Below are 7,197 nucleotides of genomic sequence, written 5' to 3'. Positions count from 1 at the left end.
GTAAAGCGCTGCATAATATGTATGCGCTATATAAGAAACTGTTCATAAATAAATAAATTATGTTTGAAAGTGGTATAAGTAAAGCCCCATCCATACATGTACATACAATGCTAAGGGTCAGCTGTAATAAGCTTGAAAAGTGATAAAATGGAGAGTGATAAACCACCAATCAGCTCCTAACTACCATGGTACAGGCTGGGTTTGAAAAATGAAAGATAGGAGCTGATTGGTTGATGGTTTATCACTCTCCATTTTATCACTTTTCAAGCTTAGTACATCTGGCCCTTAACGAGCCCCACCGACGCCGTTATAGGGGTGCTGGCAGAGGGAAAAGGGAGCAGCTTTCTGAGTTATAACAACTAGTGTGTATGCCCCCATTAAGTCAGCATATTAATAACCCCTTACGCTGTCCATGTGCAGAGTACCTATCTCATAGCAGCATTACAGAGGTGGCATGTAAGTGCCAGTGGGTAGGAAGTAATATGACATCCGCAAGCTGCTGACAGAGCCAGATCACTCCTCTTCTATATAATTCTGTACTTATATATATATATCTATTTCCTTTCCTTAGAGGGAGTGCCTGAACCTGTGGTGACAATGCTGAGTCCCTGCCCCCCAGCAGGCACAAACACTTCCTGCCAGCCCAGCAGCAGCACCGTGCACAAGCCTCGGCAGCCCAGCCACCGACACCCAGGTCAGAGGGGCGCCAATCAGGTACACCTATAATAGCAGCCAGTAGCCTGTACAGTCTGTGGGGTGGTGGAGATCTGTCATTATTACTGCAGTAAGGAACTCATTCACAGTCACTGAAAGCACAGTGTCTATGACAGGTAGTAACATCATGTAAACCGATACAGTAGTAATGTGATGTGTGTGACACTTCCTGATATTACTACAGTACAGTATGTGCTGGAGGTAACAAGGCAACATTATGGTGAGACAGTTTAGGGATCAGATGCTTTTGAACTGTCTCGGTGGTACTGTAATTGGGACTCACTGTGAACAGCTTGGTTTCTGGAAGCTCTAGCAAATAGTGTAATTCATACAGTACAGTATATATATATATATATATATATATATATATATATATATATATATATATATTATAATGACACTCATTGCATGCTACCAAAAATGAATTGACTCTCTCTCTGTATCTATCTATCTATCTATCTATCTATCTATCTATCTATCTATCTATCTATCTATCTATCTATCTATCTATCTATACAGATGGATCCCTCCTCATTTAGATGTATTGGGGCAGATGTATTAAACCTTAACAAGAGATAAATGCAAGGTTGATAAAGAGAGATAAACGTCCAGCCAATCAGCTGCTGACTGCCATGTTACAGGCTGTGTTTGAAAAAAGTCAGTTAGCAGGTGATTGGCTGGACGTTTATCTCTCCTTATCACCCTTGTATTTATCTCCTGTTAAGGCTTAATACATCTGCCCCATAATCACCCTGGCATTTATCTCTTGTTAAGATTTAATACATCAGCCCCTGTGCCTGTTAATTGGATTAAGGGAGTAATAGTATTACTATGCTAATCCCCTACTGTATTGTTCTATGTATTGTATTGCTGCTGAAAACAATACGATAGCCATGGCAAGCCATGGTGAGCCATGACCTAAGGAACAAAGTTGACAGGGGCTCCAACTGACTAGGTAACAAGTCAAACGTGTAGTTTTGCACTACACGTTTGACTTGTTACCTAGTCAGTTGTTCTGAGGAAGGGGCGCAATACTCCGAAACTTGTCGACACCAACTTGCTGACTTCTTCTTTTTCACTTTTTGAGAGTGCCGCCTCCTGTCTTCTTTTACTTGGAAAATTCGCTTTTCATTTATCTGGAGATACGCATATATATATATATATATATATATATATATATATATATATATATCATTGGGGGGGTGCGTGTGTGTGTTTATATATATCTATATATCTATATATATATCTATATCTATATATATTTCTATATATATATATGAGTAGGTGCGTGGGAGAGAGAGAGAGAGAGAGGAGTCGTTGCGGCGGGTGGCACTCATGGTCTTAAACCAATGCAACCACTCAGGGTATCGGAAGTTTAAATGTATCGGTTTATTATAACCTTCGTCAGGATCACCCGACGAAGGTTATAATAAACCGAACCGTTGAAACTTCAGATACCCTGAGTGGTTGTATTGCTTTAAGACCATGAGTGCCGCCCGCCGCAACGACTCCTCTCTCTCTCTCTCTCTCTAAATAAATATATATATGCCACCGCACCTACTCCTTTATACCTGCGTATGCCAAGGGAGGACACCCGGCTAGCTGAATTTGAACTAACTGCATTTCTGAGTGCCGAGCCATTTACGAGTGTCTATCTATCTATCTATCTATCTATCTATCTATCTATCTATCTATCTATCTATCTATCTATCTATAGACAAGGGGTGAGAATTTATCCTGCCCCAGTGCCAACCACTGAAGGCCAGACTGCTGCAAACCTTCTAATACAGAAGGTCTCTATCTATCTATCTATCTATCTATCTATCTATCTATCTATCTATCTATCTATCATCTCTGAGAGAGATTAAAATGAATGGATTTGCAGCTATTCACAGGGGCTGCGATATTTACACAGCCCATTGGCAAGCTGGCATGGGGTGGGATTTCATTTTGGCGTGGCAGCAGCTATCTGATCCCAGGGCTCTGCTTTTTTTTAGCAGCCTTGCGATCGTGTCTGAATCAGGCCCCATGTACAGACCAAGCTCCATAACATCTTTGTTGGAGAATAAGTAATCGTATAGTGCAGTTCTCATCCAGCACAGAGGGTAGAACGGCAGGAGATGGATCTATATTATATCTATAAATACATGCACTCGCTGTAATCAGCAGGTTTGGTGACATTTAAGTATTCAAAGGAACTGACAATTTATAATTGATGCTCAAAACTTCTTTTGTTGGAAGTATGAGAAATAGGTTGGGCAATCTCAGGTGCACATAAGAGAATGGTCTTATCTTCTCAAACTGTTTCCCAAAGTTCATGATCCAGTTATATGAGGAGCAGGTCTTCCTAAAGGGATACATACAGATGACCATTGGTAAGGATGCTGGCCGTCTGAATACAGATGTCGGGATCCTGAAGGATGGATCCCTCCCTTCTAACTACCTGACCATAAACCTCAACCCCACCCCTCCCAGCTAGTGCCTAAACCAAACCCCCATACCCTGCCACCTAAATACCCCCCCCCCCCCCAGTGTCGGTATATTGAACACCGGCACCCTGACTGCATCCCTTTACCGAAAGCTACTTCTACTACTTATACCCCTTTCACACCAGAAAATGCAGGGACTTACCCGCGAAAATGGTCCCTGGATCAAGCAGGGACATTCTCAGGTTGGCCCCTTTCACACCACCCTTGTCCCTGCATCTTCTGGTGTGAGGGGGCAGTGGGTGGCGGGGTCCGGGCAGCGGGCAGTGAGATCCAGACTGCGGGGATCTGGGCCGTGGCAGCTGGGCGCTTGTAGCACTATTTCTGGGCAGCGAGTCAGAAAGCGCTTGTATTGAAAACATATTGAAAAGACTGGCCAGGCGCTGATTGGCTGAGAGCATCCGGTCAGTCTTTTCAATATGTTTTCAAATCCAGCGCTTCCTGCCCAGCAAATATTGCTACAAGCGCCCAGCCGCCACTGCTCGAATCCCCGCAGTCTGGACTCCGCTGCCTAGACCCTGTTGCCCGGGTAAGTACCTTTCACACCAGCCAGTAACCTGGGCTGGTCACGGGAGCAACCCTGCTAGCCAGCAGGGTTGAAATCCTGGAAATTTTTTCCAGGAATTTGGCCCGGGAACCTTGCACACCTGCGCTAGTCATGGGTTGTTCCCCAGGAATTTTGGCTGTTGTGAAACGATATACTGTAAGTAACATCTCTCTGCTATCCTGACGCATGGGCATTAGTGTTCAGCAGGCTTATATAGGGATTTCCCACAGGATTACACAGAGATAAGTATAATGGATTGGAACTTTGACTATAGAACATTACATTAGTGAAATTGCAGGCAAAGTGCACTTGAATCTCCCTCTTCAATCTAATGGAGCCCATGCACTTGTGCGATTGTATGTGATGCAATAACGCACTGCAATTTCCCTTGAAGCTCCCTCAAATCATGCGATAAATCGCATTCCCCTTGCGACCTGAAATCGGGTGATGGTATGAGGGCTGCGCAAACGGGGGGTTATATAAACGGACAGATTGCTCATTGCATTGCGATTAAACCACATGCGATGCAATATATATTATGTGCAGCACATAATATCTTGAGATGCGAGATTCGACCAGCGTATCCGCAATTTGTCACTGGCAGGATTGTACCCGAGTTCTCACAAGTGTGTGGGCACCATAAGGTTTGTTATGAATCACTTAACAAAGAGCAGCCTGTTCTGCCCCAGACTGAATGTCATCAATTAAACCAACACAAGATAACAAGAGGACCGAGGTACATTCAGATAACAGCAGGTATATTCAGCAGTTACTATGGAGCTTATACAGAGTCGTACCCAAGTCAGTTTGCGGAGCCTATTGCACATGTTTCTGTGGTGTGCATACTCAGGGCCATCTCTTCCACTGGGCTCAGTGGGCAGTTGCCCAGGGGCCCCAGTGTTTCAAAGGGCCTCTGTGGCTGATAAACCTTTCCGTCCCTACCCAGATGGAGTTTATAGGTTGCCTTACTATGGCGTAATTTGAATTGGGAGTACTATTGTGTAACTTCTCACCTTCTTAGTAATACAATGCTCTTGCCTGTTGTGGGGGAGGGACACCATAGCTCCTGCCGACACGGGGCACCACAATATCTAATCCCACACTGCTGACATCATCATGGGACTCCAGTGGGATAAGTATTAAAAAAATTTGGATGCAGCGTGGGGACTCAGGGCCTGTGCGACTCTGTCATATAGATTTTTATTCCCATGTATGGGTGTGTGGGGGGCCCAGTGCTTTGCTTTACCCAGGGGCCTACAGTGCTGTTAAGATGTGGGTGATGCATAATTATACGGTGCGTCTATGCTTACTTGGTAGGAGTAAGCGGGCTGTAATGGGGTGTTCACATGCAGACTAAGCTCAATGTGGGCTATGGAGAGTTGTTCTCCACAAACATTTAAAGGAGGATCTCTTGCGCCAACGATAGGGCTGCTGCAAGCGGCTATGGAACCAGGGGTTTGATTCTTTGCATGTAGAGCAGAAATGCCTGACTGGGGTTCTGCTCTGCTTCTGACCCTATGGGTGAAATATAATAGGGTGAGAGAATCAGAGATATTCGGTAAGAAATCTCCAGATTTTTTTAAAGCGGCAATCATTTACATTGCTAAACCAGTTTGATTTTGCAGTGTAAATGATTTCCGCTTTAAAAAAACTGGAGATTTCTTACCAAATCTCTCACTTTCTGAATCTCTCATCCTATTAAATTTCACCCTATATTTATATATGAAGCTGTATTTTTTTCTTCTGAAACCTCGCTGTTCACTGCATTAAACTCATGCTGCTTTCACACCGCAAAACCTGCTCAGACCAGGTATTTAAAATGGTTTTTGAAACTGGTCAGAACAAGTTGAACCCCTTTCACACCACATGTAAATACCTGGTCTAAAGCAGGTTTGCGGTGTGAAAGCTATAGTGAAAAGCGGTAAAGCCCCCCGCCCCCCCCGTACTATGCTCGGAGAGACACAGGCAGCGGTAGCGCAGGGTGTGCTGATGATGAGAGGGACAGAGAGCAGGTAACTAGTGGTGCAGCTGATGGAGAGCGGGCAGGGGGGCGCATGGTGAGGTGATGGGGGGCATCACCTCACCATGCGCCCCACTGCCCGCTCTCCATCAGCTGCACCGCTGGCTGCTCTCCGTCCCTCTCATCATCAGCACACCCTGCGATGCTGCTGCTGCCAATGTCGGACTGTCTCTCAGCACCGTCTCTCCCACCACCACCCCACCGCAGAGGCAGCGGGACATCCACATCGTGCTCCCACTGCCCGCACTACGCTGCTGCCCCGCTCCAGAACTGGTGAGACAGGGCAGACAGCCGCCCGCACCTCAGCCAGAGCTGCCCGTCCCCGCTCACCTCCTCGGCGCAGTGCAGCAGCCCCCGCTCTCACCCCGGGCAGGGCAGGACACAGTGCCCCGGAGTTGCAGGGACCCCCTGCCCCCAGCGCGACCATTCCCTTTCCTGCGCTAGGGGGGGGGGGGAAGAGGAGAATACCGTTTCAGACCCGTTCTAGGCACCAAATAAACGGGTCTGAAACGGGTAGGACTCTCCATATTTACCGTTTCCAAAAAGCGATTTTTTGGAAACGGTAAAATCACTCAGCACCTTTCAGACCGCACACATTACCGTTTTGAAATGGTACAAAAACGGCAATAAAACGGTAAATATGTGCGGTCCTAAAGGGGCATCAGTGTTTTCTCCATGCCACTTCATTTTTAGTAATGTCTTTATGTTGCCAGACATATTGTTGTTCATTTTTGTTGCCCTATAAAACAACATAATGACACAATTGTATCCAGTGTTTAGAGGATAGTGGAGTGTCATAACCCAAAATAAACAGAAGTAAATGAGTAGTTGCTGTGTATAAACACAAGGCTATATGGGCCTGAAACAGAGCATTGTATTTACAAAATCAAAGTAAAAAAAGGGAAATAACCCCTAATTCAGTTTTATTAAGTAATCATGGATTTGGAAACTTCTTTATGTGTCCCTGCTGTTAGCTGGTGTTTTTATCATTTTGTTTTGTTGCTATCTCCTGATGGGTATGGATCGTTTGGTTGACCAAAAGTAGGTCGACAGTCATTAGGTCAACACATTTGGGTGAACATCTTTGGGTCAACAGCTAGATCGACAGGGGTCTAGGTCGACAATGGACTAGGTCAACACATGCGTTAGGTGGATATGGGTTAGGTCGACAGTCAAAAGATCAACATGGTTTTTTTACTTTTTACCTGAATGTCGTCACAGTCTACGTGGACACAATTTTAAGTGCACCGCATTCCCTCGCATAATTCGCTACGCTCGCCATGCTTTGGCCACGGTGCCTTTCTGTGCTCGGTACACTATTTCATTCTCCCACCATGCCCTAGTGGATGGTAGGGCATGAAATACTGCCTTTCAGCACATGTCGGCTCAAAAAAAAAGTAAAAAAAACTCATGTCGACCTTTTGACTGTC

General features: G+C 45.3%; 1 protein-coding gene across 2 annotated transcripts in view; it reads left to right on the top strand.

The window, feature by feature from the left end:
• Positions 1-577: 577 nt before the first annotated feature.
• Positions 578-7,197, top strand: part of TEC (tec protein tyrosine kinase) — a 139,895-nt gene continuing 133,275 nt past the window's right edge. The window contains exon 1 of one of the 2 annotated variants that reach the window (XM_083168061.1): positions 578-714. The gene's annotated coding sequence lies outside the window, so the exon portion shown is untranslated. The remainder of the gene's footprint in view (positions 715-7,197) is intronic. The other variant, XM_083168062.1, reaches the window with a different exon arrangement.

Source organism: Crinia signifera, chromosome 1 (genome assembly GCF_055691185.1).
Source record: "Crinia signifera chromosome 1, ASM5569118v1, whole genome shotgun sequence".
In the NCBI taxonomy this organism is placed as follows: domain Eukaryota; kingdom Metazoa; phylum Chordata; class Amphibia; order Anura; family Myobatrachidae; genus Crinia; species Crinia signifera.
The sequence above is the reverse complement of the archived record's forward strand: the minus strand, read 5'-3'. Positions and strand labels throughout refer to the sequence as shown.